Source organism: Aythya marila, assembly GCF_965140915.1.
Source record: "Aythya marila genome assembly, chromosome: 1".
Classification (NCBI taxonomy): Eukaryota; Metazoa; Chordata; class Aves; order Anseriformes; family Anatidae; genus Aythya; species Aythya marila.
Genome location: NC_139042.1, coordinates 36,061,526 through 36,073,629, shown reverse-complemented (window position 1 = coordinate 36,073,629; position 12,104 = coordinate 36,061,526).

Sequence of the window (12,104 nt, the reverse complement as noted above, 5' to 3'; positions counted from 1 at the left end):
AGCTCCTCCTGTTTGTTGTGCATGTTGCGTGCATTGGCATGGATGAAATTCAGTTGCATCATTGCCCTCCCCCCAACCTTGTTGTTGCTGCCCCAGGCTCATCTCTATAGAAGCTCATTTCATCTCCATCTCCCTTTGTACCTAGTTTAAAGCCCTCAAGATGAGCCCTGACAGCTTCTGGGCTAGGATATGTTTCCCCCTTTGAATCAGGTTGGACCCATCTGCAGCTATCACGCAAGGTGCCAAGTAAACCTCCCCATGGTCAAATAAATAAATAAATAAATAAATAAATCCTGTGATAACACTAGCCTCTTGGACTTGTATGGATTAGTTGGGCCTTCCAGATCCACTCAGTATCTCTCCCTGCCGCTGACGCCACTGACGTGATAGAGGAAAACACCACCTGTGCACCCCCACTCCATCCACTAACAATCCCAATCCCCTGAAGACCCTTTTGATAACCTTCAGGCTTTCTTTCAGAAATTTTATCACTGCCAACCTGAATTATCACTAATGAATAACAATAACAGGGGTGAACCAGGCCAAGAAGTTTCCTGGTAATGTCCCTGACCTGGGCCCCAGGTAGGCAGCAGACTTCCCTCCAGGTAGGGTCTGGCCAACATATGAGGTCCTCCAGTCCCTTCAGAAGGGAGTCACCTATTATTATATAATATTATATAATTACCCTTCTTTCCTTCTTGGTGGAGGAAGTATTGAGGCATGGAGTTGACTTCCTTGCCCTAGACAGCCTCCTGGTTGGACCTTCTCCCACATCCTCACCACTCTGTCCCTCAAGCTCCAAAGCCTCAAATCTATTGTGTAAGGGCACCTGAGGTAAGGGCAAGACAGGTGGGTAGGGAGTTCACCTGCAACGCTGAGCAGGGACCTGTTTCCATTCGTCTCCATCTCTCAGGTCCCATCCCTCAGCCAACAGCAAAAGGGCAGGGGGTCCATCACTATTGGGGGTATTTCGCCCCAATGCCTTTCTCTCAGGCATGGTAGTGAGTGACTCCACCGGTCTAACTCCTGCTCACACTCCCTGATACTCCTTAATCTCTTCACCTCTTCTTTGAGCTCTCCTACCAGGTTGATCAGATCCTCCACCTGCTCGCACCTCTCAGAGGTGATATCTCTGCCACCTTCCATTGACAGCAACAGGATCAGGCACTCCCTGCAGTCAGAGACCTGAACACCAACATTTTGGGACAGGCAGTCAGTCTGGGTTGCCATAGTCCTTTGGCAAGAGCTTTCTGCCTGGTGAAGACCGTAGCTGCATTTGCTGTCTGGGAGGCAGAAGATAGGTGAGCTGTCTCCTGGGCAGGGAGGGATACTCAATCCTCCCTACACACACTGTCATGCAAAGTGCCACACCACACCTGGATGATGCCCCACACCCTTGTGGTGGTTTTACCGTGCTGGGCAGCTAAACCCCACAACCGCTCTCTCACTCCCCCTCTTTTTAGATGAGGAGGGGGAGAAGTAAAGCAAAGAACAACTCACAGGTTGAGATAAGGACAATTTAATTAAAGGGAAATAATAATAATAATTAAATAAAGATTATTATGAACTAAACAATTTAACTAAAGGGAAATAAAAAGGGAAAGGGGAAAAGGGAGAGGGGAAAAGGAAAATAAAAAGAAGGGAGGAAAACAAACAAAATAAATGAAGGCTATGTGGAAGTGCAGAGGAAAGAATTACTCTCTACTTCCCACAAATGAGCGATGATTGACCACGTCCTTGAAGCAGGGCCTCAATGCACGTAGCCGCTGTTCAGGAGGAGGATCAACGTTTTCCCAACAAGAACCCACCCCTCCCCTCTTCTTCCTGTTTCCACCTTTTATTGCTGAGTGTGACATCACATGGTACGGAATATCCCTTTGATTGGTTTAGGTCAGCTGCCCTAGTGATGTTTCTCTTCTCACTTTTTGCCCACCCCCTAGGAGGGTTAGAGAAAGGCCCAGTGCTGTGCCACTGCTGCTCAGCAGTAGACACAACACTGGTGTGATAACACTGCTGTTCCTGTTACAAGTGCAGAGTACAGCACTGTATGGGCTGCTGCCGGGAAAGTTAACATTCCAGCCAGAGCCAGTACAACCCTGGTTGGCATGCCACACCCTAGTCACTCAGGCTCCCCAGGGGCTGCCTTTGTGCAACAAGGGGGCTTTCTGACCCCACCCAGGCCTTGTGAGCTTCTGGCCCCACCCATGTCTTGTGAGCTCCTCTCGTGAGGAGCTCCTCTCGTGGGTCTCGTGAGCTCCTCTCGTGGGTCTTGGCAGCTCCCTTGGCTGCCTTGAGTGGCCTCAATGAAGGGAAACTCCTACACTACTCCACTGCAGAACAAGTGTGCCCCATCACCATTTTGATGGACCAGTCAGTCAATTTCTGACTAAATGCAAGTCAGAGAGCTATATCAACAGATAAATGGACAGAAATCAGCAAGGCATGGGTGTGGAATTGTTAGAAACATTGGACTAAATGTTGACCAAGTTAGAAACAGGCAAGTAGCATAGACAGTGAAAGGCCTCTTAGTGGGTTTCTGTATATTTGTCTCCAAAAGCACACAAGAAGGAAAGATAGTGGCCTGTTGGTGTCTCCACCAATTTCAAATTAATTATACAAACACTGCATTCAGCATTATTATACTCATCAGGAGTATATGCACCTTTGAGGGTGCATAAAAGACTCTACTCAGGGCTAATTATTATCACATACCTTGATTGACTTAATATATATATAAAATTTCCTTCTTCTTCAGACACTAAGTTACTTCTTATGAAAATTAAACATAAATTCAAGTGTTTAATTTCAAAAATAATTTCAAAAATCTTCAAAAGTGCTCCATTGTCGTGATGCTTGTATCTCATCCAAGTAAGCTGAAAACACAAGCAGTACTCTTTATCCCCACCCTACCAGCACCTTCCCCCCCACCCAAAAACAAAAAAAAAAAAAAAATGTTTGTTTGTTTTTTTGTTTGTTTGTTTTATCTTGGGTATAACAAGGATCAATATAACTGAAGAATGAGGCTAAGATTTTCAGTGGAAATGATATGAGGTGAAGTCAAAGAGAAAACTGTCAAGGCTCAACTAAATACAAATCAGGTGCCTTATAACACGCTACTGCCTCCTCAGACGGTCCAGTAAAGAGCTCTTTCTTATGATCATCCTTTATTTTATTTTGTTAACAAGCCCTTACATTTTTTCAAATGATGAAAACATCAAATCAATATTTCTCTGGCTACTTCCTGCTTGGATATTGCAAAATTCAGAGAATATAATTTTTCTCGCATAATATTATTATTCTGCTGAAATGTATGATATTTGAAAGCCATATATTCAGACAAGTTCTTCCTAGAAGCCTGACGAAATTTTCAAAAAAAAAAAAAAAAAATCTTCCTATAAAACTACATGTATATCACAGGCTTTCTGAAATTTTCTTTTTCTATTTTTTTTTGTTGTTGTTACTAGAGACATTTGCATTATAACAGGAGCTTCGTTTCAGAGATTTCATGTGTTTATTTCTCATTTTAAGCTATAATCTTCTAGGTATAACAGCATAATCTTCTCTACTGAAATGAGGAGTGATGTCATAAACATTGTTTCATGAAGGAATAAACTTCAAGCATAAGCCTTAAAAGCCATTTTTATGTCCATAAAAAATGGAAGCTCATAAAATACAAAATTCACTATTAAAAATCCATTGAAATTTTTCCTTTCTTTTTAAAAATATTTATATGAAGTCAAAACAATATTGTTCATATTGAGCTGGGTACAGACAGAGAATTAAGGTGTGTAGCACCTTATAGGCTCTGGTTATAGGTTATACGAAAACCTTATAGGTTTTCTGGTTCAAGACAAAATAATATTGTTCATAGGCCTAACCCTTTTTATCACCCATTATAATTTATTTGTGAATAATAAGTTTTCTACATCAAAAGCATATATGAATACCTCTACATTTTATCATCTTTCAAAATGCCACTTATAAGAAATCCTTAATCAAGCTATGAAATCTGTATCTCAGACTGTTTTTCTTGTGTGTTGTGGTCACAGTATCATAACATATATGTTGTGCCTAGTCCAAAGTAGCTTGGTTTCCATAGAAGATTAAATCCCTCCCTAGTTCAAAATGTTTCCAGAACAAAATTGTAAAGATTAGCATCAACCATCTATAAACATAAGAATGTAGCCATTTCACATTATGAATCATGTTAAAAATTGCCCAAATTAAGGAAGAATGCTTGGCAGCAGACATGTGAGGGAGAAAGAAGAGGTGCAGGAAATTTTCTCCATTTCTCTGCAGGTAGTTTTGCAAAAGTAGTTTTGACTACCACATTTGTACAGGCGCATGTCAGAACATTCAACAGAAGCTTAAACAAATTGATAATGTTAAATGCAGGCACAATCAGTGCCTCCATATAGAGAAATCAGGACCTTGGGATTTTGCTTATGAAGTTAATTGAATTGGAGATAAAATAATATTTATGTCCTTGTGGAAAGGTGATCTGCAAGTGCAAATCCTATTATTTAAGAAAAGAAGTGTTTACAGCTCAATTCCCCAAATTTATGCACTTGTTCAAAACAGGGGCCTTCTGTCACAGAATCACAGAATCACAGAATTTCTAGGTTGGAAGAGTCCTCAAGATCATTGAGTCCAACCTCTGACCTAACACTAACAGTCCTCCACTAAACCATATCCCTAAGCTCTACATCTAAATGTTTTTTAAAGACCTCCAGGGATGGTGACTCAACCACTTCCCTGGGCAGCCCGTTCCAATGCCTCACAACCCTTTTGGTAAAGAAGTTCTTCCTAAGATCCAACCTAAAACTCCCCTGGCGCAACTTTAGCCCATTCCCCCTCGTCCTGTCACCAGGCACGTGGGAGAACAGACCAACCCCCACCTCTCTACAGCCTCCTTTAAGGTATCTGTAGAGAGCAATAAGGTCACCCCTGAGCCTCCTCTTCTCCAGGCTGAACAATCCCAGCTCCCTCAGCCGCTCCTCGTAGGACTTGTTCTCCAGACCCCTCACCAGCTTCGTCGCCTTTCTCTGGACTCTCTCGAGCACCTCAATGTCCTTCTTGTAGCGAGGGGCCCAAAACTGAACACAGTACTCGAGGTGCGGCCTCACCAGAACCGAGTACAGGGGGACAATCACTTCCCTAGCCCTGCTGGCCACACTGCTTCTTATACAAGCCAGGATGCCGTTGGCCTTCTTGGCCACCTGAGCACACTGCTGGCTCATATTCAGCCGACTATCAACCAATACTCCCAGGTCCTTCTCCGCCAGGCAGCGTTCCAACCAATCCCCTCCCAACCTGTAGCTCTGTTTGGGGTTATTGCGCCCCAGGTGCAGGACCTGGCACTTAGCCTTGTTGAACTTCATACAGTTGACCTCAGCCCATTAGTCCAGCCTATCCAGATCCTCCTGCAGAGCCTTCCTACCCTCGAGCAGATCGACACACACACCTAACTTGGTGTCATCTGCAAACTTACTGAGGGTGCACTCAATGCCTTCGTCCAGAACATCGATGAAGATATTAAAGAGGACCGGCCCCAGCACCAAGCCCTGGGGAATGCCACTAGTGACCGGCCTCCAACTGGATTTGACTCCATTCACCACGACTCTTTGGGCCCGGCTATCCAGCCAGTTTCTAACCCAACGAAGCGTGTGCCAGTCCAAGCCAAGAGCAGCCAGTTTCTTGAGGAGAATGCTGTGGGAAATGGTGTCAAAAGCCTTGCAATGTAGACCACATCCACAGCCTTTCCCTCATCCACCAAGCACATCACTATGTCATAGAAGGAGATCAGGTTCGTCAAGCAGGACTTGCCTTTCATAAACCCATGCTGACTGGGCCTGATCACCTGCTTGCCCTGTAAGTGCCGTGTGATGACACTCAAGATAATCTGCTCCATGAGCTTCCCTGGCACTGAGGTCAAACTGACAGGCCTATAGTCCCCTGGGTCTGCCCTCCAGCCCTTCTTGTAGATGGGTGTCACGTTTGCTAGCCGCCAGTCAACTGGGACCTCCCCCGATAGCCAGGACTGCTGATAAATGATGGAAAGCGGCTTGGCCAGCTCCTCTGCCAGTTCACTCAGTACCCTCGGGTGGATCCCATCCGGCCCCATCAACTTACACACATCCAAGTGCTGTATCAAGTCATCAACCAGTTCTTCATGGATAATGAGGGCCACATCCTGCTCCCCATCCCCTTCCACCAGCTCATGGTACTGGGTATCCAGAGAACAACTGGTATTGCTGCTAAAGACTGAAGCAAAGAAGGCTCCTCAGCCTTTTCCTCATCTTTTGTAACAAGGTTTCCCCCCGCATCCAGTAAAGGATGGAGATTCTCCTCAGTCCTCCATTTTGTGTTTCTACCTCCAACCACATTGACTGCTGTGAAATATGAACAACTTCTTTTTGAACTGATAGGCAGAAGTGGGAAGCTGCCACTGATATAACCCATGTGATGTTTCAGATAAAAACTTTGGAAAATTAAATAAATAGAATGTTATTGCAACCATCACAATCTGACACCATCTTTTCATCAAGTTTCTCTTTCTTCCTTCCTTTTCTACATAAGGTTGTCAACTGTTTTCTACTCACTACCCACTTTTCATTCTGCCCTTTAATTTAGAAAATATATTATGTAACGATACCTTGATTTTAGATTTGCACTTTTATTATCATGTGGACTTTACATTAACATTTCTAAGGCATTAAAATCTACAGGTTATGGTTATAGGTACTGATCTTCTCATCATCTCCTATAATACACACAGCACTTCAGTAACTTAACTAAACTCTTGCAAAGTCTCTGAAGACTAATAAACATTTTCTCCTTCTCAGGATTTATTTGTTTACACTATATTAAATTGCTAGAGATCATAAAGATAAGCCTTCATCCTCCATACCATCATGACCTTTCTGAATGAGGACTGCCATAAAAGAAAACACTGCAGCATTTCAAATCTTTATGATAGTGTTTGGCTGACTGTTCTTTCAACAGCTTGCTGGTTTCCTAATGTTCCCTCTTCATGTTTTATTTCTTAAAACCCTTTTATTTTCACATCCATATCATCTGCCAAGAACATATACTCTCTCTTAGTACAATATGACTCCTTACAAAGACTGAATAAAATTAAATAGATTAAATGGTAAGATTTATCAAAATTATGTTTTGAAATAAATATATAAATATATATAATCACTTCCTTTTGTAACAGGCAGGGAAACACCAAATGTCTTGCCAAACGTTACCATCCAAGGGATGGACATGTTCAACCACTTGAGAACAGGATATGAAATATTTTCTTTACAGCAAAGAAGTTCAAGATGGATTATGATCCTCATCTGATATTCTCATCTGATAGTTTCAATCAATGGTGGTACACTTGTTACCAGGCTTGTTAAACTGAATCCACAGTTTGCAAAAGAAATGTAGCTATGATTTTGAGATTCGGCACTACACCTACCCAAACCTAGGCTATTTGAAGAAAATTATTACCATGATAATAAACAATCCAGTAAGAAACAATCCATCTTAACTATGTTTAAGCAAAGCCAGGTTTGTACAAATCTCTTCTATTAGACCAACAAACAGAAGTAGAGAAAACAGATACACAAGCTCTTCCTCAAGTCCTGAAAATGTACATGCTTGAAAGTGTGCCTGTTTTTTCCACCTACATCAGCTGCTCTATTAAAGGATATTATATTTCTGAAAACAAAATGAAACACTGGGTAAAGATTGATAACATCTCAAAGCAGTTCATTATTTAGTTATGGAAATGTTGTGCGCATTTATAATCTTTTTATATATAAGCACATTTTTCAACCAGCTTTCTGAACTGTAATCCTGCAATGACTTATGCCTCTGTTCAATATTCAACTCAGAAGTAATGTCAAGAAGTAATGTCATGCCTTACAAGAGTAAGGCAAATAAATGTTTTTACATTGGAAATGCTATGACTGCCTTTATGTAAGAATCTTCTGATTCTTTTCCTCTCAGATCTGAGAAGGTTCCTTATCAGAATTGCAATATGATTTTAAACTAAATACTAAAAAGACAGCCTAATTTCCTTTGGAGTTACTAACCATTACTTAAAATAAATAAATAAATGTAAAGAGAGTGATATTTTCAAAAAAAAAAAAAAAAAAAAGAAAAGAAGAAGAAAGAAAAAGAGAGAGAGAGAGAGATAATGATCCCTCAACCAAGTAGGAGGTACAATTGTATTGGGTGAAAGAAATAGGTATACAAATTGCATATGCATAATTAGATGTCATTTACTCTGAATGTCTGACCTCCAAATTTCTAACACAGTCTATTTAATTAAGGAATGATATTGTTGTATCCCTCATTAGTTGTTCACTCTTAAAAGGACTCATAATACAAATCATTAAACCGTTGCCTTGATTATGTTTCTGTGTCCTACATTCCCTCCTTTCATATTTTTTTATCCTACTTTTCTTTTCTGAGGAAATTCAGTTATGTCTGAGAGACATTTTGACTTTTTTTGTTGTTGGTGGTGCTTTTTTCTTTTTTTCCCGTACTGAAAAATTTTGAAATTTCTTACGTATATTTTGAACAATTTGATGAAATGTGGAAGAGATACATTATTGACATTTTTGGTAAAAATAAGTCTCATCACTGAATGAAAATGTTTCTTTACTTCTTTTCTAGACAACTCAACAAAAAAAATGTTGTTAAGACATTCTGGTCTGAGAGCTACAGAACAAGAAAATAATTTCTCCATACTATTCTGTAAGACAAGTTCTGTAACAGGACTATGGGTTTCAAAATGTACCGAGAGCTTTGTGGATCTCATGACCTCCCTGCCAATGACAGGAAAGTATGCTTTTATTATGGAGACATGCTCTTTTTCAGGGACTCCAGTGTCTCAAACAGATTTCATGACCAAACTACAATCTGATTGAGACAAATACTGACGGAGAAATGCTGGCAACAGCAACATGAGTTCACAAAAAAATCATTTCTGTTTTGGTGAAGAATCCTTGGATGCATAACATTTCTACCAGATTTTCCTTCCCACTGCTAAATCATAACCCAAGACAGGAATTGACTCAACAAGAGCCAGAGCAAGCAAAAAGGGCTCATATTTACAACAAAACACACCACATTTAGTTAGTCCAAGTAAGTCTTAAATAAGATAAAGAAAGTGATCCTGGCACTGTAAAATATTAATAATGAAAACATTTAATTTCATTCGAGTTACTCATTAAGTGACAAGTACTCCAAGTAGTATTTTAGAAGCTTTTGGTTTTGTTGTTATTGTTGTATTCTGTTTGATGAGCAGGTTAATACAAGTCATCATTACCTATTTAATACAGAAAAATGCAAGAAAATCCACTTGGAAATTTAATAAGCAAAAGAGAAAATTTTGGGGAAAAAAAAATGGTTTACATATTACTTTATTCATTTTCAATGTAGTACAAAATTACCTTTCCATCCTTAAAACTCTTAAAAAAAAAAAAAAAAAAACTCTTGAAAACTATTTCTTTGTAGTCACTGTTGGGTGATCCCAAATTCTTACACCTACATTTGCTCATATATAAGTAAAATGATGTCATGAAAATACACCACCTGTTTTATTTAGAGGATTGTGGGTTTTCTATTTTTTAAACTTTCTGTGGAACAGATACTAAAACTACAAGGCAAAATTCTACTTTCCACATACCCAGACAACACCCAGAGTGTCAGTGTACATAAGCTCACAAGAGAAGTCCATCCTTCTTTAATTTATTAGAAAATCTGTAGTGTGCTTGATCTGTAGGACTAAGATCAGCATTTCTTATTTCTAGGAAGACACATCTGAGAGATTGCACTATAGAAACATTGTGAAGAAGTCAAGAGCCAGTATTAGAGTTCTCCTTAAGCAAGGGAAGCATAGTAGGACACAGGTTCAGTAATTCCACAGTTGACTGAGTAGCTGAAGAGCTTATTCAAATAATAATAATAATAATAATAATAATAATAATAATAATAATAATAATAATAATAATAATAATAATAATAGCAAATATCCAGACATCAAAAAGTGTTCATGAATTGTGAAGTATAGGCTGAATAATGTTATACCTTTCCTTTGAAACTATATTGTCATGGGTCTAATAAAACATCTGTAGTTCATGTTGGATTACTCATGGTGTCCAGAACATCAACAGCTGAAGAAAGCCTGATCAAAGAATCATAGAATGTCTTGGGTTAGAAGGGACATTAAAGATAGTCTAACTCCACCCCCCATGCCATGCAACCCACTAGATCACATTGGCCAAAGATCCGTCCAGCCTGGCCTCGAACACCTCCAGAGGTGGGGCATCCACAAATTCTCTGGGCAACCTGTTGCAGTGTCTCTCTACCCTTACATTGAAGATTTTCTTCTTAATGTCTAATCTAAATCTATCCTCTTTTAATTTAAGACCATTCCCCCTTGTCCTATTATTATATACCCAAGTAAAGAGACATTCTCCATCCTTTTTGAAAGGCTGCAATGAGGTCTCCCCAAAGCCTTCTCTTCTCCAGGCTGAACATCCTCAGTTCTTGTAGCCTTTCTTCACAGGAGAATGCTGGACCTACAAAATGATGGATCTACAAAATATCCTATTATGAAAGATACAGAAGAAGGCAGACACTATCCATCATGCCCCAGAGCTTTGAAGAGTTGACGTTATTTGACACGGATTATGACACTACAAGGGGATATTATCAAACATTTGGAGGAATGCGATTTACCGCAGCCCTAACAGCATCCCCACCCACAACTCATTTACACTTCTTAACTCCATATGATGACATCTCTGATCGTAAGTCATGAGTGAGGCAAATAGAAGCTCTGGAGACATTGAACTTGTTGAGATTAGAGAGACTATAAACATCTGTGATGTACAAAAACTGAGTAATATTGCATTTTTGACTGATTGTGAAAATTTGTTCATTTACAGCCAAGTTTCTTATACATTTCTTTCTGCTCAAGATTTATGTCCTAATTTGCATTTTGAAATGCTTTGAATCAGAGCAGGACGCACTAACCAGATCTGGAATTATAGTCCCTTTAAAATGAAACTATGAACTGCATTGTACACCTGCTTGTATAATCTATAAAGATAATGCTGACTATGCTCAGAATAATATTGAATGCATTTACACATTAATAATTCTTTGAACATGACAACGTGATTAGAATGAAGGTTTTCTTTCTAATCACATTCTTCCCTTCTCAGTAAGAATCATAAAATTTAGACTTGGCCCTTCAATGGGTTACGTATATGTCCTGATTTCAGCTAGGATAGAGTTAGTTTTCCTCCTGGCAGCTGGTATGGTGCTGTGTCTTGGATTTAGGGTGAGAATTATGTTGATGACACCCTGATGTTTTAGTTGTTGTAGAGCAGTGCTTATACAGAGACAAGGACTCTTCAGCTCCTCATACTGCCCCGCCAGCAATGAGGGTGTGGATGCAGCAGAAACTGAGAGGAGACACAACCAGAACAGCTGACCCAAACTGAATAAAGAGATATTCCATACCATGTGGCATCATGATCAACAATTACTGTGGGGTGGCTGGCTGTGTGTGGGAGACTGCTGCATCAGCAGGTGGTGAGCAATTGCGTTGTGCATCACTTGTGTTGTACATTTCTTCTTCTACTTCTGATTATTATTATTTCTCTTCCTATTAAACTATCTCAATGTTTTGTTTTGTTTTGTTTTGTTTTTCTCCTAATTTTCACCCCCATCCCATCTGGGGGGCAGAGGGGGGAAAGGAGGAAGGAGGAGCAAACAGTTGTGTGGTGCTAAGAGCTTCCTGCCTGCCCAATTAAACCACAATATCTGAATACCACCTTATCTGAATACCGAAAACCACCTTATCTGAATACCGAAAACACTCTGCCAAAGCCAGATTTAAGAGGCCAGATATCACTTCATGAAGAGAAATGACATAAATGTAGCTAATAAGAAAGGTCTTGACAAGCATATGTGTCTTGTGGGAAAATACTAGGTATATGGCAAGGACAAGAAAATGGGATGTTAGGAAAGCGTTTTTGGTTTTCCTCTGTAGAATAAATTCTGAAGGAATATCAAGAGTGTTTGATTTC